This window comes from Malus sylvestris, chromosome 2 (assembly GCF_916048215.2).
Source record: "Malus sylvestris chromosome 2, drMalSylv7.2, whole genome shotgun sequence".
Taxonomy (NCBI): domain Eukaryota; kingdom Viridiplantae; phylum Streptophyta; class Magnoliopsida; order Rosales; family Rosaceae; genus Malus; species Malus sylvestris.
In genome coordinates this window covers 22,930,474-22,953,289 of record NC_062261.1, presented here as the reverse complement: position 1 = coordinate 22,953,289, position 22,816 = coordinate 22,930,474, and the positions used below count along the sequence as shown (strand labels likewise).

General features: G+C 36.3%; 1 long non-coding RNA gene across 1 annotated transcript; it reads left to right on the top strand.

Annotated features, from left to right (window-relative positions):
• The first annotated feature begins 5,825 nt into the window (after positions 1-5,825).
• On the top strand, positions 5,826-19,039 carry LOC126613722 (uncharacterized). The gene is made up of 2 exons (XR_007620176.1): positions 5,826-5,895; positions 18,680-19,039. It is a non-coding gene; the product is annotated as an uncharacterized LOC126613722 (long non-coding RNA).
• The last annotated feature ends 3,777 nt before the right edge of the window (positions 19,040-22,816 follow it).

Sequence of the window (22,816 nt, the reverse complement as noted above, 5' to 3'; positions counted from 1 at the left end):
ATACACTAAGATTTATACAATCACATTTCTAACAGCAACAATCCCACTTGAGTGTGTATTTAACTCAAACAAATGGCACATCAGGTCTGTAGTGATGAAGTAAGTACAGTTGATGAAGTCGTTAGCACAATGAGCGAATGCCAGTTTCAAAACAACAGAAGAATGCCTAAAAGGTAAAACTCACAAAACCTCGCTATGGTAAAACCCAAGGTGAGAGAAAAACCTATAGACTAAAGAGAAAAGTGAGAAGTTGCATTAAATCAAAACTAAATGTCTTTTGGACACATGTAAAAGAGCTTACAAGGGTATGACCAGCCCAAGTTGGGTGCCTCGTCAAAACCTAGTTAGGTAGCAAAGACCTAAAAAATGCTCTTAATCATAGGGAAAAAGAGTACATTAAGATCAAGTGAGTATACTTCTAGATACTCCCCCTGAGTTTGACAAAACTTCCAAATGAGAACTACAAGCATTGCATATGAATAGTTAGGCATACGAATTCCTTAGACAAGCTTCTGGAAGGTTGACTTTGGCAGTAACGTCGTGAGAGGTCGGTGAGGTTGTCTGGGATCAGCTTGTATGGCTTTAATCTCCTCATGCTTTTCTGATGTTGATGTAAACACAATATGTCTTAACCTTGACTTCGTTGATGTATCATGTTTTGGTCGGATTTATACATACAGCATAATCTTCATGGATCGTCGTTGGGATTCAACGATTGATGAAAACAGCAAGTACTTCGAATATGCTCAACAAGAGCTCTAAACTATGTCTCATGTATGGCAAAGTGAGGTAAGGTGAGTCTTGAAATGTTTCGAAGATTTTGCAACAAGGTCATATCGTGGACCTCCAAGATATTGCGATATCCCTAATGGTAAAGACATAACCATTCAAGGACATGCCTTGTGCGGGTTTGATAAGTAAGCAGCATCAACATAACAAACAAGGCAAGCATCATTCCGAGGATCAAGGGGGTTGGATCTCGCTTGGGATGCGTTGGGAATTTCCCAAATCCGTAGCACCTTCAGGGTAGCGGAAAAACATCTTCAATACCAATTCAGTGGTTGTGTGTAGGTGCGGTGTTGCATCTTTACTAATAGATCAACAGCGAAAGAGATGTCATGTCTAATGCAATAAGCTAAGTACAACAAAGCACAAAGTTGTACTCAAATCTGGAACTTCGGATTCCATAACCTCTTCAAGGGTTTCATTTGCATATAGCGTATGGAAAATCATTGGTATTCTCAAAAGCAACACCTTCGGGGTGTAGTTCAACTAGTAGACCAAAGTACCGTTAGAACAACGCTTGAACTTCAGGTTAAAGCATATACGAGTTTTCCAAAGATCATTTATCTCAAATTCCATCTTCAGGTGTGAGACAGTTTTCTCAAGCTCTTCTAGAGTCTTAGTGAGATTCATGTCCTTGACATATACTATAACTCTAACAATTAAGAATAAGACTTTATAGTTTAATACGCATGTTGGAAATGTGCCCTAAAACCAATCATATGATGATACTTTACGGACATTTCACATGTTAAACTAATCTAGTTTAATATCAAGGGCATATATTATTGTTTTAAGCCGTCTCATATAAATGTTATATGCTTAAACGATAAGTCTAAGGAATATGTAATTAGGAGAATGTAATTTAAACAAGTTAGATTTATGAGACCATTCTCTTTCGTATACATATCCTAAACGTTCCTGATCATAGGATTGCCAATTGGGCATTGACAATCCGTTAAGATCAATACATGATATGTCTTCTCTTAGGAAGAGTGACTAATCTCGAGTCATTGGTGTGATTGACACCAAGACAAGCATGTAGGTGCTTAATAGCGAATGAGTTCACTGAACACAATCAACGAAGAGTTCTCATACTCATGTCACATGAGAACTCATGGCTGGGATAATGCAAAGTAGTCCTTTGACCTGAGGCATCATAGTTGTCTTGTGCTTAGGTACTTGATCTTTGATTATGTCAAAGTCACCCCATCTGCGGGTGTCCACAGCATCGTCGGGGTTAAGCCACTTAGCCATGGAGGCAAGTGCATGCGCAACAAGGGATCTCTAACCTTCAAACCGTTTGGGGGAGAATACTCTATGATATGATTAAGAATCTCTGGCCAGAGTATGAATGAGATTTAGGAAGTCATTCCAAATCACATTCAAGGTAATCATATAAGTAAATTAATCACATTGGATAGTAGACATGAATAAACTATCAAACCAAACAATGTGGTCAAGGGTATTGTATTAGAGAAAGATTGTATTTCATTTGTAATCCTAAACTGAATAGGTTCTCCACCTCTTCTGATTAGCTTGGGTAACCATGATATACTGCTAGGTGTCACTCATGGTTTGTGGAAACCCTAAACGTGTATAATCACTAAAGGGAGAATTGAAAGTAAGTTTAAATTCACAATCGATTTGAAATGGTTTTAATCGTCCACTGCCTCGCTAAACGGAACCTAATGGATCGTACACCGTGTAAGGTAGAGATTGAAGAAACAACGGAGATGAGTAAGAATAATTAAATGGTTTAATTATTTATGGCAAGGATTAATTAATATGTTAATTAATCAAACCAATAAGTTCGTTAAAGACCTCGGGATAGTTTTGGGCATCAAGGCCCAATGGGCTTCGAACGTCAAGCCCATTGACTTAAGTTGTATCACAACTTAATGACAAATAATTCACAAAGGCCTTAAAAGCCCAATGAAACCCTATGGCCGGCCATTTTGTTAAAGTAGTGGGTTTTGGACTTAATTACAAGTTTGCCACTCCAATGAATAAAGGTATAAATATGACTTTATAGCCAAAATTCATTTAGGGTTTTCTTTTGGGGAAAGGATGAGAACATAAGCTCTCATTTCTCTCTAAAGTGGCCGGCCTCCTTGGAGGGTTTAGCTAGCAATCCTACTACTCCAAGGTCACTCATTTCTTCTCCAATCTAACCTTGGTGAAGAGACTTAGAGGTTCTCAATTTTGGAAACTTGGAGAACCATTTCATCCATCCAAATCCATAGATCTAAGATGCAAGGAATGAAGGCCCTCTCTTTGGGTGATTAGCCTTTGCTTATGCAAAGAGGAATCTACAAAGGTATAATTTCTCAACTAACAAATGTTGTTTTAAGTTGAGTCAAGGTTCACCAATCTACTAGGCTTTGAATTTCATGGTTAATGTTTTGTTTTTAAGTGCATACAAGCACGATTCCGCCTTTTAATTGTTAATTGCATGCTATAGATGTTGCTTAAATGAACATGTTTTTCACAAAATTTCTTTCAACGCAAGGGCTTTTATTCATATCCATGACTGATCAAATAATCATTTTGACGGGTATACCACATCCGTCAGATTGTTTCAATCCGTAAATGAACACCTTAAGTGAATTGAGAGGGTGTTCCATGGTTTAGAACTATTTAAACCAGTCCATGTAATTCTTCGGGAACTTACATGTAATCTCCATACCAATATCCCCATAGAGAAACACTAACCACATTCGTAATGCTGCAATCAATCACAGGGCATTTGAGACAAACCTTGCGTCGTAAGGTGTGCATCATATTCAACTATTCCATTCATCTCATTACAATTCCTTTCCCACTTGTAACACAACAGGGTTACCTTGGGCAATGTGGGAAAGATAGGTCTAAACACACTTTGGTAAGGAATTTTAACCTTGATTGTAATTTCGATTGTCCAATTAGTTCTACGTTGTCACTAATCAACGGAACATGGTTCAATATGGTCGCTTTTCATTTATGTTAGTAGCGACCATATAAGTGAAAACATCATCGATGATAATCTCATTCCAATTCCATTATCTCATCCAAACTAGTATGTACTAGGCCAAGAACTTCAAGCCTTGGGAGTAATCCGGATTAATGATAGGATTAAAAGCACACCACAAAGTAGCACACAAATGTCTTATTGATTTTCCTTATTAACACTAAGCTTTGTCAATTGTAGCATATGAAAATCAGGGTCTTTCTCACAGAAGATTGTTTTATCTAACTACTTAAAATGTCACAAAAACTGGGTTGTTGTCCGTACTGACCATCCACTGAAAAATAATTATCAGACCGACTTACACTTATCTAAAGTCTACGAAATTTTATATGCCAACACTAGACACACAGAACTACACTCACACAAATGTTTGGAATTTTTGTAGTTGATTTGCTATTTAAATTAAATCGAACAAAAATAGGACAGAAACAGATTTTAAGTAGTTCACAAATTAAGAAAAACGAGTCAGGGGAATTGCTATCCACCACCATATAAATATGCAAACATGTTATGTTTCATTCAAATTCCTTTTATTTCTAGATGAAGATGCTCAAGTTGGCTCAATGTTAGAACTAAACCTATTACTCTTATGTAGTATGTTAAGAGAATGACGTTTTCAACTTAACTTAGTCCCTAGCATGCAATCTAGAATGGCATGTTCATAGATTTAACAAGTAGAAATTATTAAGAACGAAAAGAGTTTGAGTCATCACAAGGCATCGTAAGTACTAGTGTTACTTATCCTAGAAATTGGTTCACATGTTAATCGCAATTAACAAGTACTACATATGCATCCATAGAAAACAAATAAAGAATTCATCAATGAGACAAGTAGTGAACCAATTTTCATCCATTCATAAAAGTAATTCAAATGAAATGTCATAACAAACTTGCAATCATATTCCGGGCTTCGAAACAGCCTCTAACTACTAAAAATTTAGTAACACACAATCCTTAAGTTAAAACAAAAGATAGAAATGAGTTTTAGAAGATAGAACCGAAAGAAATTGACTGAGACCTCCTCCTCTTTCCTTCATTCCCCAATGCTGCTTTTAAACCAATTATTTTTGCATCATTTTCTTCTCCTTGACTCACCCACTAATAGCCATTTAGTGATGACAATAAGTGAGAAGAAATGGTAAAACAATTGTAACTCTTTGGGTAGCCTTTATGCCAATTACTCCCTCTTAGTCCTCATCTTTAATTTCATTCCCTTTTATATTTGAATAAGTATCAGCTGACTTGTTCTTGGCTGCATCAGTTTTAGCTGTTAGATTTATTGGGTTTATTATTTTCATTGCAGTCTTGTTAGTTACAAACTACTCAACCTCTTGGGAACCTTTTAGTGTTAAAATGGTCATAACTTCTTCTAAAAAAATGATATTAACAATCCACGAAATGCTCCAGAAAATAGACATCCGTAGCTTTCCAAGCATATAAGGCTCATTCTCTAATTCATTCTGAGCTATTTGCAAATTTCTTCCAAATTCAGCTGACCTGCACAAGCATTTTTTATGAATTTGTTACTTAAAATCCCACTTGTGCTATTTTTCTTTTCTTTACTTGACAAATCCTACAAAACACAAAAGCAAAGTACATAGCTCAAAAATATAAGGAACTAACTAAGAAAAGACAAGTGAATTTGATGTAAAATATATATATAAATATAAGCTTATCAATTAATCTCATGAGATGGAAATGATTTGAGACAACGATCGAGTATAGACTCATTTTGTGTCTTAATCTTCCTTTTCTAGGGAAATGAGTGGTTTATCGTGCTTTAGGCCAAGATAGATTGATTGGCTATCCATGGATGTACTGGACCTTCCAATAAGGATGGCCAAACCATCCAACAGGGGCGGCACATCCTTCGATGATAGCATTGAGTGTCTTAATATACATCTTATTAAAAGTTAGGTTTGTTCCAGGATCTTGCCATTTTCAACCTTTTTTAACCATATCATATGCATATCTCCTTGAGATAAAGGAACCTGTATTGGACTTTAGCTTCGCTTGTATTCTAATTGGTACTCTATTGTTGTTGCAATTTATTCAATTACAGTTACAGATTCACAAAACAGAACTTGGTTTGTGAAAAGAAGGTTTCATTCTCATATATTTCTTTGTTTAGTTTTCATTTTATTAGTTTTCTTTTATTGATGCACTCACATGTATGCATCACTCCTATATAAAAGTGCATTGAAGACACAAACTTGATGTCCCTTAAGTATAGACAAATGCTTCATCCATGCATCCTGTTGTGTTCCTTCTGAGTACAGTATATGGTTAGTATAATGGCACAAGTAAGGGTGTCGAACCACAAGGACTGATTAGACGTCTATAAATTACTAGCCTTGAAAAAACCCTAACCAAACAATGAAAATAACAAATTGAATGTAGGTTTTGTGCTGTTAATGAGAATAACTAAAAAAATGCAAGAAAAATGTAACAACGAATGATATGTTGAGTGAGAAACGATGAGGATGGGTCTAGGGATTTCGAGTTCACCATTACAAAACCAATTCCATGTTTATAAAGTTAAATCGTATTCAATTACCAACATGTTTCCAGAGTTCGTTTTACATATACATGATCAGCCATATGATGTGTGGTTTTGATCGAATTCTGCTAATCTACAACCTAATTGGGATGTTCAACTTCGGTTCCAAATTAAGAGTCTTTAGCATGCAAGAAAACATTAAAGAACCAAAGAAAATACATGGCAAGATGTTTGCATAGTATTCTCTTCATTCATTCACATGTCTACCAAGATTAAGCATGATGTTTACTATAATCTTGATCAAATGATCTATAAGAAATCCTAATGTGATCAGTCATTAAAATTAACAAACAAATTTAACAAAAGATTCAATGAATGAAACAAGAGACAGATTGATGAATTGAATATTTTAACATAAAAACATGGGTCAATTGTGCAAGGTTACATAGAAATCCCTAGCTATGAAGTTAGTTACACATCATGTTCACAAAGATGAAATTGGAATTACACAACATGAGTGAAAATAAATCAAAGAGAGAGGAAACCCTTGAAGCAATTCTGATGTTGAACTTCTCCAAGAATAGCCTGTCGAGAGGAAACCCTTATTTGTCCTCAACTGAGCACCAAAATACGATTAGTTGCACGCTAACACAAAAGAGGGTAAAATACAACTAGTTTAACTCAACAATATCACAAAGGGACTAGGAATGGATGGTATAAATGTATGAAATATATATGAGTTATCACATCCCTTGAGCACAAACTTGATGTCTCTTATTATGTCATTGTCAATACACAAACTTGATGTCTCTTATTATGTCATTATCAGTAACTTGCATCTTTGTGATCCAGTTGCTTTGTATCATGAATTCTTTTGATCTAGTTCAATTGATATCATAATTGCTTCTTTTCCATCACCCTTAATAACAGTGATATTACATATATCATGTCCTCATTTTTTTTTTTTTGAAGTTTGGATAGATATGGATCGAATGAAGCTTTTATTGATCTTATTGTTAGAGATGTCTTATTTAGAGACAATTTGCATTTGTACGATTCTTGTGTTGTTGATGCTAAGGGCCAAACAAAGACAAGTTGAATGATGCACTTTGACTAATCATTCACTTGTTAGACGACAAATTAGTTGGTGTTATCTGAATGGTATAATAGGGAATACTGATATTGAATATGTCAACGAATTGAGATTGGATAGAAAAACTTTTGGCATATTATGTGACTTACTTCATCAAGATGGGAGGGTAAAAGATGATGGTTTGGTGTCTCTGGAAGAGCAGATGTGTAGGACTTTACAAATACTAACACATCATACTAATAATCATAGTATTGGTGGTAGATTTTATAGGTCGGGAGAGACTATAAGTAGGTATTTCAATAGTGTATTGCAAGGAATTTTGCGATTATTAGCTATCCTATTAAAAGTCCCTTAGCATGTGCCTATTGATTCTATAGATGATAGGTGGCGGTGTTTTAAGGTATGTTGATAATTTTTTCAATTTTCCCTAATCTTTAACTAGATATTTCCTTTATATAAATTAACAAAAGCATATTTTTTGTTTCGCATTGCTTGGGAGCATTAGATGGAATGCACATTGATGTGCATGTACCTAAAATTGACAAACCTAGATACCGAACAAGAAAGGGTCGAGTCGTAACTAATGTGTTAGGTGTGTGTTCAGGGATATGCAGTTCATATATGTGTTTTCGGGGTGGAAGGGCTCTGCATTAGACTTTAGAGTGCTACATGATGCAATTACAAGGCCTAATGGTTTAAAGGTACCAGCGGGTAAAACCATTAGTTAGTCTCAAATTTGTAAGTTAGGTCTGGTTTTGTTTATGAACTGCAAAATACTAATAAGGTCTTTTTTAATTTTTTTTATTATTGGGTTATTATTACCTTGTAGATGGTGGTTATACAAATGGTGAAGGATTCCTTGCACCCTATAAAGGAATTGTTGAAAGTATGCCCACAAAGCCACTCATTTGATGTAATAGCTTTTTGGAATACTTAATGTATTAAACTTTTATATGTTTAATGGAGGGCAAAGCTTATTGTTAATCACTATTTATTGTATCATGTGTTTAAGCAATAAGGGAATCCAAGGGATGTATTTGATCTAAGAGACAAGTGATCTAAGTGAGTTAGATTATCGAGACCATTCTCTTATGTTCATTCCTAAAACGTTCCTAGCCATAGGATTGCCAATTGGGCATTGACAATCCGCTAAGGTTAGTATGTGTTATGTTGACTCAAGCGTGAGTATGACTAGTCTCAAGTCATTTGGTGTTGGACACTAAGACAAACACATAGGTGCTCGAAAGAGTAATCGAGTACACTGAACTACGATCAAATGAGAGTTCGAACATACATGTCATGTATGAACTCTAAAGTTGCAATATGCAAAGTAGTCCTTTGACCTGACGCATCATAGATGTCTAATGGTTAGGTCATTGATCTTTAATCATGTCAACGGCATTCCCTCGGAGTGTCCACGGCATTGTTGGGGTCAAGCTATCTAGTCATGTAGGCATATGAATGCACAACAAGGGATCTCTAACCTTCCATGGTGGAAGGAGAATACTCTAAGATATGATTCTAAAGTCTTTGGCCAAAGCAAATGAATATGACTTAGGAAGTTTGTTCCAAATCATATTCAAGGGAATCATATAGGAAAGTATCACATTGGATAGTAGACATGAAACAAACTATCACTTAAACAATGTGATTAATAGTATTGTATTACAGAATGACCGTATTGCATTGTAGTTGTAACTGGATAGGTTCTCCAACCAATTCTACTTAGCTTGTGTAACCATGATATGCTGCTAGGCGTCACTCATGGTTTGTGGAAGCCCTAATGGTTAGCAAACACTAATCAATAAAGGGAGAATTGAAATGTGGTTTCAATTCACAATCGATCGTTAAGAGTAACAATCGCCCACGGCCTCGTTAATTGGAACCTAATGGATCGTACACCGAGTAAGGATGTATGTGAAGAAATCAAATGAAATGGATAAGCAATTAAATGGTTTAATTGAAGAATGGTCAAGATTAATTAAATAGTTAATTAATTATACGAAATGTTCGTATTGGGCTTTTATGCTGGTTTTGGGTTTCGGGGCCCAAAAGCGTTTTGGTCCACAAGGCCCATTATGTTTAAGTTGTATGACAACTAAAACAAAATGGGCAAATTAGCCCAATAACAAAGGAAGGCCGGCCATTAGGGTGAATATGGCAAACTTGGATTAATTACAAGTTTGCCACTCACTTGTAATGAAGTATAAATTCAACTTTATAGCTTTATTTTCTTTTAGGGTTTTCTTGTTGAAATTGGGTGAAACATTTTCTCTCCTTTTTTTCCAAGAGGCCGGCCACTAAGGGGAGGGATATCTAGCAATCTCTTCTTCCCTAAGTCATCCATATCATCTTCACAAGATACATCCTTGGTGAAGAGACTTAGAGACATCAAACTTTTGGTGTTTTGGAGAACATATCCTCATTTCCTCAAATCTTCAAAGGAGCACTAAAGGGAGGAAAACACAAGGAGGATCCAAGGAGCTTGGAGGTGACTTGAAGGCCCTCCACTTGGGTGAATCCCTTGTGTAAACAAGGATGAGCTTCAAGGGTAAAGAAACTCTAAATCTTTACTTATCTTTAATGTTGTTAAAGAGTTTATTTTGGTTCACCATATACTAGGCTTTGAAAGTCATGGGTTTTATGAATTGTTTTTGGATGCATGCCTACTTTAAAGTGTTAATAGCTTGCATGAGTATTCAAATGTTCATACTTGTTCTTAGCTAGGACAAAATTTTTCCTTTAAGTGGTATCAGAGCCTAGGCCTAGTTTATGGTGAATCCTTTTGGGTTTTGTGATTTTCATGATTTGTGATTTAAATGTTGTAAATGTTACAAGCTTTATTCTTGCTTTTGAATATATAAATTTTGCTAGAAAATTTAGCATCTCAAATGTTGTAGATGTATTTCATTTAAGCATGAATATTGGAACTAAAATTTGGTGCCATGTGTTTTTGGAAATTCGGCCAAATCCTTAGGGTGATTTTTTGGGTTCATGTTTGTCTTGTTAAAATGGTTTTAAGGTGACTTTTGGAACCCCTAAGTACCCTAGGATATTAGCCCTCTTTTGAGTGGTGAAAAATTGAGTTTTGGTGAGTGAAAACATTCATGGAGCTATTATGAGTTTTCATGGTGTTCTTCAATGTTCTTGAAGTTCTTGCCAAGAACATAAAGTTTTGAAGTTTTGATTCAAAAGTTTTATGTTTTTCATAAAGTTTTGGTTTATTATTTGATGGTTGATGGTTATTGGTGAGATGTGATGAAATGGTTTTAATGTTTGTCATAGACTTTAATTTTTTTTCTTACAAACCATCCAAATCACCTTTACCTCACCCACCAAAATCAACTTGCAAAAACTTTTTAGAAAATTTTCATTTCTTCTCTCCTTGGCCGGCCACCCCAACAAGTGGGGTACTTTTGGGGCCTTTTGTGCAATTACATAAAGTTTTGATACTTTTGTGTTTTTGCACTTTGGCCCAAAAGTTTACGTTTTTACGTTAAGGCCCAAAAACTCTAAAGGACAAATTGTTTTGCTCCTTTAATGATGTTTTTACATTATTAAAACTTTGGGATCTAGTTGTATTTACATGAAGTTGTGGACTATTGTGTTTTTACAAAGTGGCCCCAAAAGTTTATGTATTTGCATTGTGGCCCAATTGTTGTGGTCATAGTTTCCTTTTGGCCCAAATAAAATGAGAACAAAATTTTTTTGTCTCTTTAATGAGAATTGGATTTTCATTTCATTTAGTTCCATTTAAATCAATTCTATGGATCCAAAAACCAATTGTTTAAGTTGCTTTCTTAGTTAATGTGATTAATTGAGAAAAGGGTGATTATGAACCAAAGGCCTCGATAATTGAGCTATGTGATTGGCCGCTTTACATTATGAATGTTTGGGTTTGGTAGAGTAGATTTGAATGTAATTTGATTAATTCAATTTGTTGTAAATGGACATAAGTCCATCATTTTTGTTGTAAAAGGGCATAAGCCCTTCTTATTATTTCATGTATTCCTTTTGTTTAATTGTATGCAAAATGGAATAGTTGGGTCCAACGCCCAATAGGAAATAACGGTTTAATTGGATTAAACGCGTAACTAAAATCAACAACTATCTACCTTAAACCCAAGGTCCAACACAAGGCTCGTGTTGGATCAAATTAAACGGTTCATAATCATCCTAAAACCTAATATGACCATATAGTCCATATGAGGATGCAATGTGTTCGTTAGTAGTTCCATATAGTCTCGCTTGTTTCAACGAAACAGTGGGAGTATTATATGCTACTAATTCATATTAACTTGGACCAATGGTTATGATAGGCCCAAGTTCTTTTAATATGATTAAAATGATTTTGATGTAGCCCAAAACTACTCCCTCGACAAACAAATATTAAGTTGATAAGCGAGAGATGTTTTGAACATCTCTTCATAGGCCTTCCACCGTGGTGGGCTCCAATCGCTTGTGACTCATGCACCGGCTTCACCCTATCATGGGGGAGTTCAAAGTATGTGCTTACATCCAGGAGGAGTCCATAAACATATGATGAGGTGAGTGTAGGCAACGAGGATAGCCGACATCGTATCATCGTGAGGCTATTCTTGAACCCCTTCACAAACTAAGCATGGTGGGAATAACTTAAACTAAGTGCAATGGAGCCGACATCGTATCATCGTGAGGCAACATTCTCTAGAGGCCAAACGGATGGGTAATTACAAAAGGTTGTAAATGAATAATGCGTTATTCTCTCATCATTATTTTTGCTAACCAACATCGTATCATCGTGAGGTGGGCTTGGTAATGGTGAGTCTCCCATACCCCGCTAAGAGTTCAATATAACTCTCGAATTCTATTGAGGGATGTGGAATTTGCCAAAAATAGTGGGTGGTGCTATTTGATTCAAAGACCCAATCAAATAGTTTTAAACAAATAATCTAATACGATTTCTGTTATGTTATGTAGTTAACGACATGCCTAAAATTATACCCACCATTATACTTGACAAAAAGGGCCTTAAGGGCCAACGTTTCCTTGCTTGGTATCGCCACATTGAGAATGTCTCAAAGGTGAAAGACATATTGTATGTGCTTAAGCAATCCCCTCCTCATATACCTCCTACGAAACTAGCTTCAAATGAGGAGTGTCAAAATTATGTTAGACACTATGAGGATGATTTACAAGCCAAATGCTTAATCCTTGCTTCACTTAGTGAGGAGCTTATAAAGCTACATAAGCACATGGACACTTCTTGTGCCATGGTTGAAAGTTTGCATAAGATGCATGACATTGAGACTAGTAATGTACGATTCTCAAATGTTTGTAGTCTAATGAATGCCAAAATGGCAAAGGGGACATCGGTCCATGAACATGGACAAAAGATGGAAAAGATATTTAAAGATCTTAAAAGTTTAGGAACTTCCATCGATGGGAAAATGGCCCAAGACTTTTTCCTTGCATCTCTCTCGGATGATTTCACTAAGTTTATTGTAAACTATAAAGTGAATAGATTCGATCATTCTTTAAACGAGATGATTGACATGTGCTGTAAATTTGAAAAAGGTTTCAAAAGGGACAGTGGGAGTGAGAATGCAATCACAAGGAAAAGGTTGCATAGAAGAAGGCAAAGAAATCCAAAGGAACATGCTTTCATTGTGGAAATGATGAACGTTGGAAGAAGAAATATAGGGTGCGCATTGCGAGCCTTATGACACGAACTTTTGAAGAGACTATTTCTGTCATAGAGAGTGCTTTTACAGTGAGCTCCAATTCCTGGATATTTGATTCAGGCGCTAGTCAACATATCTGTAATACGATGCAGGGACTAGCGGGGAGTAAATCACTGCGCAATGGGGAGATGGTTGTGCGAGTTGGGAACGGCACTAAAATCTCTGCAAAAGCAATAGGCACCTACATGCTTAACTTACCCTCTAAGGAAGTCCTAGAACTTAAAAATTGTTTATATTTTCCTTCATGTATAAAGAATTTGATTTCCATCTCTAAGCTTTTACGAGATGGGCACTCAGTATTGTTTGACAAAATGAGTTGCACTTTATACTTGAACGGTCGTATTATCTCTCATGGTAATATGATAGAGGGACTTTTTCACCTAGAGACGAATAGTGGGATGCACTGTATTGCAAGCGGGAATACCTCAAAACCCAAAAGGGCTAGAGAAGAAGTTAACCAAGAAAAGATGTGGCATCTTAAACTTGGACATGTGAACCTTGATAAGATTCACAAGATGTCGAAAGACGGATATATCCGCCCATTAGGTAATGACCAGATGGGTACTTGTGAATGTTGCTTGAAAGGGAAGATGACCAAATCTCCATTTACTGGAAAAGGAGAGCGTGCCACTGAAATTCTAGGGTTAATCCACACTGACGTATGTGGACCTATGTCTACTACGTCGAAAGGAGGCTTCTCCTACTATATCACATTCACCGACGATCACTCTCGGTTTGGCTACATATCTTATGAAGTACAAGTCAGAATCCTTTGAAAGGTTCAAGGAATTCAAGAATGAAGTTGAGAAGCAAACTAGCAAACAGATAAAGATCCTAAGATCGGATCGAGGGGGTGAATATCTGAGTAATGAGTTCCTAGATTATCTCAAAGAGTGTGGAATAATATCACAGTGGACTCCACCGGGAACTCCACAACTTAATGGAGTTTCTGAAAGGAGAAATCGAACCTTGATGAACATGGTTCGTTCTATGATGAGTTCTGCTGATCTACCAGTAACATTATGGGGATACGCTCTATATACAGCAGCTTACTTGCTTAATAGAGTACCTTCCAAATCAGTTTCACAAACGCCCTATGAGATATGGCATGGAAGAAAGCCAAGTCTTAATCATGTTAAGATTTGGGGTTGTGAAGCATATGTCAAGAAGCTTGAAGCGAGATCAGTAAGATGATATTTTGTGGGATATCCTAGAGAAACTATGGGATATGAGTTCTACCATCCTGACGACCAGAAAGTCTTTGTCGCCAGAACTGCTAAGTTTCTAGAGGACGAATTCGTTCTCAAAAGAACTATAAGCAAAGAGATGGAAATTAATGATATTAATAATGAACCACAAACAAGCACTCGACATATTGACAACCCTGTTCCTGAACCCCTAGCTCCACGTAGATCTGAACGGGTTAGTAAGCCACCTAAGAGGTATGGCTTAGACAATGACTTTGCGGAATTGCACCTTCTAGGTGACAATGACACAAAGGAGGACCCTAGGGACTACACTGAAGCAATGTCCGACATTGATTCAAAGAGATGGCAAGAGGCCATGAAATCCGAGATGGATTTCATGTATCAAAATCAGGTCTGGACTCTTGTAGACCCTCCATAAGGTATTGTACCTGTTGGAAACAAATGGGTCTTCAAGAGGAAGATAGGCGTTGATGGGAACGTGGAGACTTATAAGGCTAGACTTGTAGCCAAGGGTTACAGGCAAATAGAAGGGATTGACTATGAAGAAACCTTCTCTCCTGTAGCCATGATTAAGTCCATTCGGATTTTTCTTGCTATAGCTGCGTACCATGATTATGAGATCTGGCAAATGGACGTGAAGACGGCCTTTCTGAATGGCTACCTAGAGGAAGAGCTCTATATGACTCAACCCGAAGGTTTCGTGTCCAAGTCTGAAAAGACTAAGGTATGCAAGCTTCAAAGGTCCATTTATGGACTTAAGCAAGCCTCCAGAGCTGGAACATTCGTTTCGACATTGAAATCAAAACGTTTGGTTTTACTCAAAATGAAGACGACAATTGTGTTTATCAAAAGGTCGTTGGGGAAGCAGTAGTATTCCTAGTGTTATATGTAGATGACATATTACTATTCAGGAATGACACTGCAATACTTTCTTCTGTAAAAGTGTGGTTGTCCAAAACATTCCACATGAAAGATTTAGGAGATGCATCTTATGTACTTGGGATAAAGCTCTATCGTGATAGATCCAGAAAATTAATTGGATTATCCCAATCTATGTACATTGATAAGGTGCTAAGTAGGTTCCAGATGGAACAATCTAAGAAAGGTTTTCTTCCTGTTAGACATGGAATTCACCTTTCTAAGTCCATGGATCCTAAGACTCCTAAAGAGATACGGCAAATTAGTGTTGTTCCTTATGCCTCTGCCATAGGAAGTCTCATGTATGCCATGATATGCACAAGGCCTGATATCACATATGTTGTGAGCATTACTAGTCGATATCAATCTAACCTAGGACCAGAACACTGGGCAGCTGTCAAGACGGTCCTTAAGTACTTAAGAAGAACTAAGGACATGTTCCTCGTATATGGAGGAACAGCAGAGTTGCGAGAGGAAGCCTATACAGACGTAGATTTCCAATCTGACGTCGATGATAGAAGTTCCAACTCCGGATATGTATTCACTCTGAATGGTGGGGCTGTCAGTTGGAAGAGCAAGAAACAAAGTGTAATTGCTGATTCCACAACAGAGGCTGAATATGTCGCTGCAGCTGAAGCCGGCAAAGAAGTGTTCTGGATGAAGAAGTTCATCACTGAACTTGGAGTGGTTCCAACCATTACATCACCAGTAACTTTGTACTGTGATAATAGTGGGGCGATAGCTCAAGCCAAGGAACCTAGGGCACATCAAAAGAACAAGCATTTTGACAGGCGCTTTAATATCATTAGAAGATATGCTACCGAGGGGAAAGTCAACATCCTCAAAGTTGCTTCAGCCGATAACGTAGCAGATCCACTGACAAAGCCAATGTCTCAAATCCAGCTTGACCGTCATATGGATAAGATGGGTATTAGATACATGGAAGGATGACTTTGAGTGCAAGTGGGAGATTGTTGGAAGTATGCCCACAAAGCCACTCATTTGATGTAATAGCTTTTTGGAATACTTAATGTATTAAACTTTTATATGTTTAATGGAGAGCAAAGCTTATTGTTAATCACTATTTATTATATCATGTGTTTAAGCAATAAGGGAATCCAAGGGATGTATTTGATCTAAAAGACAAGTGATCTAAGTGAGTTAGATTATCGAGACCATTCTCTTATGTTCATTCCTAAAACGTTCCTAGCCATAGGATTGCCAATTGGGCATTGACAATCCGCTAAGGTTAGTATGTGTTATGTTGACTTAAGCGTGAGTATGACTAGTCTCAAGTCATTTGGTGTTGGACACTAAGACAAACACATAGGTGCTCGAAAGAGTAATCGAGTACACTGAACTACGATCAAATGAGAGTTCGAACATACATGTCATGTATGAACTCTAAAGTTGCAATATGTAAAGTAGTCCTTTGACCTGAGGCATCATAGATGTCTAATGGTTAGGTCCTTGATCTTTAATCATGTCAACAGCATTCCCTCGGAGTGTCCACGGCATTGTTGGGGTCAAGCTATCTAGTCATGTAGGCATATGAATGCATAACAAGGGATCTCTAACCTTCCATGGTGGAAGGAGAATACTCTAAGATATGATTCTAAAGTCTTTGGCCAAAGCAAATGAATATGACTTAGGAAGCTTGTTCCAAATCATATTCAAGGGAATCATATAGGAAAGTATCACATTGGATAGTAGACATGAAACAAACTATCACTTAAACAATATGATTAAGAGTATTGTATTAGAGAATGACCGTATTGCATTGTAGTTGTAACTGGATAGGTTCTCCAACCAATTCTACTTAGCTTGGGTAACCATGATATGCTGCTAGGCGTCACTCATGGTTTGTGGAAGCACTAATGTTTAGCAAACACTAATCAATAAAGGGAGAATTGAAATATGGTTTCAATTCACAATCGATCGTTAAGAGTAACAATCGCCCACGGCCTCGTTAATTGGAACCTAATGGATCGTACACCGAGTAAGGATGTATGTGAAGAAATCAAATGAAATGGATAAGCAATTAAATGGTTTAATTGAAGAATGGTCAAGATTAATTAAATAGTTAATTAATTATACGAAATGTTCGTATTGGGCTTATATGTTGGTTTTGGGTTTCGGGGCCCAAAAGCGTTTTGGTCCACAAGGCCCATTATGTTTAAGTTGTATGACAACTAAAACAAAATGGGCAAATTAGCCCAATAACAAAGGAAGGCCGGCCATTAGGGTGAATATGGCAAACTTGGATTAATTACAAGTTTGCCACTCACTTGTAATGAAGTATAAATTCAACTTTATAGCTTTATTTTCTTTTAGGGTTTTCTTGTTGAAATTGGGTGAAACATTTTCTCTCCTTTTTTTCCAAGAGGCCGGCCACTAAGGGGAGGGATATCTAGCAATCTCTTCTTCCCTAAGTCATCCATATCATCTTCACAAGATACATCCTTGGTGAAGAGACTTAGAGACATCAAACTTTTGGTGTTTTGGAGAACATATCCTCATTTCCTCAAATCTTCAAAGGAGCACTAAAGGGAGGAAAACAAAAGGAGGATCCAAGGAGCTTGGAGGTGACTTGAAGGCCCTCCACTTGGGTGAATCCCTTGTGTAAACAAGGATGAGCTTCAAGGGTAAAGAAACTCTAAATCTTTATTTATCTTTAATGTTGTTAAAGAGTTTATTTTGGTTCACCATATACTAGGCTTTGAAAGTCATGGGTTTTATGAATTGTTTTTGGATGCATGCCTACTTTAAAGTGTTAATAGCTTGCATGAGTATTCAAATGTTCATACTTGTTCTTAGCTAGGACAAAATTTTTCCTTCAGGAATACCTTGTCATTTATCTGAATGGGAGGGACGAACAACTTTTAATAAGGAAGAATATTTTAACATGAAGCATTCTAAGGTAAGGAATGTAATTGAACGTTGTTTTGGCTTGATAAAAGGAAGGTGGACGATACTAAGGAGTTCATCTTTCCATCCGATAAGGACACAAAGTCAAATAATTACCGCTTGTTGCCTACTACACAATCTTATTAGGCAAGAGATGTATGTAGATCCAATGGAGAATTTGCCAATAATAGAAGATGGACAAAATACGGAAGAAGGTGAATATGTTGGTAGTGTTGGAACATCTGACCAGTGGACTGCAAAGAGGAATGCCATGGCTCAGGAAATGTATAATGAGTGGAGAGCAATTAAGAACCAGCAACTGAACTAGCTATATGTGTTAATGATAACATTTTATTTTAGTTTTCTTATTTTAGTTTTCCTTTTTATCATGCATATGCTGGATATTATAAAATTATTAGATTGCTCATCATTGAATGTAATTCGATTTATTGATTGGATAGTATGCAAATTGATTGAATATTATGCAAATTGATTCTTTGTATTGTGCTTTAGTACATTCAAATATTTTTTGTTTAGGTATCGATAACGACAATAATTTGAATGCTGCTCATGAGCCAAAATGATGGAGGCGTAAATGGGAAGCATTTGAGGAAGAAGCATTACTATCTGTTCTTTAGGATTTTGTTGCTCAGAGGCAACGATGTGACACAGGTGCTTTCAAACAAGGTACTTTGATTGAAGTAGCAAAAGATGTCAATGTTTTATGTCCTAATTCAAATATAAAGGCAACTCCTCATATTGAGTCAAAGTTGAAGAAATGGAAAAAAAACATATAGTTTGGTCATTGATATAATAAACACGAGTGGATTTTCATGGAATGATGTCAAAAAGTGCATTGAAGTTGACAATGATGACACATGGCAAACTTATGTGCAGGTTCATATCCTATTTTATTTATACATTACTTATATTCTTGCAGCTATATTTGTTATGTATGCTAAATTTAAGTAATGCTATGTTGATATAATCTTAGAAAAATAAGGAAGCCGATGGATGAAGAAGCAAACCTTTTCCACTATATGATAGATTTGCATATATATTTGGAAATGATCAGGCTACGGGTAATGTAGCCAAAAATCTTGCTAAAATGTTGGAGGAACAAAGTCACAATCAGGTTGATGCAAGTAATATTGGAGCTAAAAATGATGTTTCTCCGTGAAACAGCAAGGGCAACAAAGTAACCAATCTGCAAATAGCCAAAGAAAAAGGAAAAGAGCTACGGGAAGTTCAAGTGATAGAACCGAGGCAATTATTAATGGACTGAAACAATTTTATGTTGAAAGTGGGAAAAGGTTGCAAATGGTTATTGAAACTATAGTTCGAGGTACTGCAGATCATAGTGACATAGGTAACGAACTTAAAACAATGGGTCTTTCTCCTATAGATCAAGTTGATGGATTGACTTTTATTTTGGAAAAACCATAAAATGTGGGAGTGTTCAGGTCAATAGATTCAGAACTCAAGAAAGTGTTCGTCCAAAGGCTTTTCAGCGACAAAGCAAGCGGATGATTATATTATGTGGTGCCTTTTGACATGGATGTATTTTGTTAATCGTACAATCTTAGGTTATGGCTTCTTAGCCTTGCTCTGTGAATCAAAACTAGGATTTTGTAAATTATGGGGATCTTCTTTGGAATGCTATACTATAGTTAACTAGCATTTTGTAAAATATCCTGGAGGAAAGTTTAGTGAATGATGTTTTAGAGAGTCAGTTAATGGCAAAGATTGACTTGGGCAATGAAATGAAATGGTGAAGTAATTGCTCCTCTCTTTCTTTTGCATATTAATAGAGGATGTTGTATAATTACTAGTATATATATGTATATACGCGCTTAATTTGACAAAACAATACGCATGATTATTGTTATTACTAGCTTAGGAATGCATAAATTGTTCATGATCTTTTCCTTTTGCATATTGATAGGATTTTTACTACTCATGTGAACGGGCTTAAATCTCCTATTTTACTTGCAAGAATCACAAGGTTATTGTAGTATAAACAGATTTCGCGTCTCCACAGGGATTATTAAATAATTCGAACTATTCAGATTCCATTTAATTATTGTAAAGTAGAAATTGAAGTGATTGATTTTATAACCTAATTAAAATAAAAACGAAATTAATGAATTAAAATAAACAATCTGCAATATTAGAGCTAGAGAGAAAGAAACAGTTTTGGGAGAATAAAATTAAGAAAGCATTAGGGTTCCACCATAACCCGTCCGGACGTTCCGCATATTCATAATTGAAATCATAGAAAATATATTCAAGAAAATGATTGAAAGCACCTTCAAGTAAAAAGTCTTCAAAACCCTAACAATTCTTTGTCTCCAAAATTGCATAAAAGAAAGCATCAAGAAAAATGGTAGACGGCCAAGCAATATATTTGCTAAGCCTCCCACGCAAACCCTAGCAAACTAAAATTAATAATCCTCTAAAACTTAGGAAACATAACCCTAAATTAAATGATAAAATTCGTCTAAAATCTGAACAGCCACGTTTTGGCCCATAAGCTGCTCCAAAACTGGCCCAATATAGCTGGATTTAATGTTTGGAATATTCTAAACACTTTTCCAGAAGGCCACAAACCCATCCGAGGTCATCTTGGGCTCCAAAAACGCAATTTAAGCCCAAAAACGTCATTTTCCAGCACTGCGCACTGCTTCTTTATTTCATCGCCAGAAAATAACCGCTTGGTGGAAAAATCCCAAATTTTGATACGATCAAGCTAAGTGACTCACGAACGTCCTCCAACTGGAATTACTCCAAAATTCGTCCATTTGGTTCTGTTTTACTCTAGAGGAAGTCAAAAGTCCTATATTGAAAATACAATTCAAAGTATCAAAATTCTTCCAATATATTAACCAAAATATACTAAGATTAGGGTAAAATATATAATATAAAATCTACTCATCAAAATACCCCCAAACTTAGCTTTTTGCTTGTCCTCAAGCAAGACTCAAACAAAAATAAAAACTTAACAAACTAGACAACTAGCTAAAATTAACCAAGACAAAATTTCCACCTTCAAGTTGCAATCCATAACAAATTTTAAAAACTAGAACATCTTTTCAAAAGTTCCAACTAATCCCACCACAGAGTCTAAACCATTTAGAATCAATTAGAAAAAAAATTCACAAACTTCCTTTGGTGTAAAGTGAACCAACATAATTAAGGAGACTCGACTAAAACCCTTACCTCTCGTCATTCTTTATTTCACACTTTCACACATACTAAATTTAAATATAACTATTTTTCTTTTTCTTTTCCTTTTTTTTTTTTTTTTTTTTTTTTAGTAACAGTAGTGGTCGTGCAATGTCGATTCACTTAAGCTTTCAATCCAACCCATGTAGCGAGCTTTAGGTCAATGACTCCCAAACCACTAGGGCTTTAGGGCATTTGGTGTAGAACACCCCTAAGGACTTATTAACCCGAGCTGAAAAGGCTACGAAACCAACTAACCACCCTGCCCCATGCCAAAACTCTACCGTTTGACACGAGAATCACTGCTGATTAGGCAGGACTAGCCCGGTTACTAGGCAAAACCTCGGGTGAGACAATTATTACTTTTTTCACACTAATAACTGACTTTACTTAAAACAAAAATTTAAATTTAAAAATAAACTTAGACTAAAAGCAAGTGTTTCAATCTCACTCCCCACAAACCATGTTGGTGTGATGTGCAAAGTTCAAAGTATAATCATGAATTAGTGTCTAAGCAACGATAAATAGAAAAAACTCTAATGTGGGATTAATCTTTACCATGTCCATTTGCTCTAACGTTTAAAATAATATATGGATATGAACTTAAATAAAATGAAAATTTTTAACTGACACAAAAATTAAAAACCAAAAATGTTATTTCCCACCCCCAAACTTATTTCACACTTTGTCCTCAAGGTGTGGAATAATAAAAGAAACTAAATGAACTAAAAAGAAACAAAACTGGAAAAGACAAACAACAACCTAGACGAAATAAACTAAAAAAAATAAAATAAAATAAAATAAGATTATATAAAAGACTCACCTGATTCGAAATCAGGTCCTAGTGCCATGGTAAAAGATCATGGTGTGCCAACCTTTTAGCCTTGACAAAGAACACGTGGCAGCCATAGGGTTTGAAACCCAACGTGCAAAACAAAGGTCCAATGAACATTGGATTCCCTGGAAGAAAGGCATGCAGCTGGACAATAGGCCATGATTGATGGCAGCCATTAAAAAAAATAATAATAAAATTAAAAAAAAATCTGCACGGGGCCACTTGCTGCACGCAATGCCCTTTGAAATAAACATTGGATCCTCTTTAATCTGTCTCGAGCTCAGAGTCAGCCAACAACTTTCTTCTTTTCATTAAACCCCGAGCCAAACAGCTCCTTATTTCCCTAGTTCAAAACAACGTTCTCGGACAGACAAGAAAAACGCCAGATTTGTACACGTGTCGTGCATCCGGTAGTGAGTTCCTTAAGATTTCAACTGAAAAGCTCCATTATGGTCCATTTCTATCATAAACCAGTTCTCTCTAAAAGGGAAAGACCTCCCTTTCTCTCACATTTTTCTCAATTGTCCCCAATTCATCTCTACTCCCTCTCTCTTTCATTACTCCTAAAAACGTAAGAACCTTCTGTCTCTTAGAAATTCAGCCTCCTCCTCTCT